Source organism: Jatropha curcas, chromosome 10 (assembly GCF_041381405.1).
Source record: "Jatropha curcas cultivar XTBG-Jc1 chromosome 10, XTBG_Jcur_1.0, whole genome shotgun sequence".
NCBI classification, from domain to species: Eukaryota; Viridiplantae; Streptophyta; class Magnoliopsida; order Malpighiales; family Euphorbiaceae; genus Jatropha; species Jatropha curcas.
Genome location: NC_143160.1, coordinates 14,496,767 through 14,497,666, shown reverse-complemented (window position 1 = coordinate 14,497,666; position 900 = coordinate 14,496,767).

The window sequence follows — 900 nt, the reverse complement described above, 5'->3', positions numbered from 1 at the left end:
AATATTTTGATACGAGTTTTACATAGAAATGTCATTTTAATTTAATTATTATTTTAGACTAAGATAATGTTAGTTATAAATGATTTGATGTCCCCAAAGTTATTATTTTTGTTGCATATCTCTCTATACAACTTTTTTATAAAATGAGTTAGAGAACATTCTAAATATAAAATTATGTTAGGTTATGGAGGTTGAGTATTAAATTATATGAAGGCTTAGAATATTCTAAATATAAAATAAAGTAAATAATAAATATGTCCAATGATGGTCACATAAAATTAATTCGAAGTGAAAAATATGTTTTGCAGAAAATAACAACTTTATCGTATATGGTAGTCTTCACTGAAATGGCAAGATTATTCATAGTTAATTTGGATATGACTGATGGTGGTAGATCTAAGATGTTTAAAATTTCTTGAAGATTGAGATTCGGAGAGTTAGTCATGAAAATTGTGCGTTCAATCAAACTAAAGGAAGTTAATGAATTTCTAGCTAAAATAATGTTTAGACAACCAGTACTAGCAAATGGTGATATGTGATTGACTGTATGGAGTTGAGGAATGATGATGATGTCTCTTTAATATTTGATTATATTAGTCAGTTTGAAGATATACAATTTATTCAATTTTATGTTGATATTTTTGAGGTGTTCCTCCAAGTCCTAGCAATTATGATTCTAGCATGGGCGGGGCCTGCCGCCCCACCGACAGGGCGGCAGCTGCCGCCCTCCCGGGCGGTACCTGCCGCCGAGCCAGGCGGCACCTGCCGCCTCGGGACCCGAAAATGGCCTATAAATAGGCCATTTTCAGCCATTTTTTGGCACCCCGGTCTGTGTTGACGGACGAATCCTTCTCCCTCTCACGCTCCTTGCGTTTTCTTTACCGCTTTTTGCATTTAATT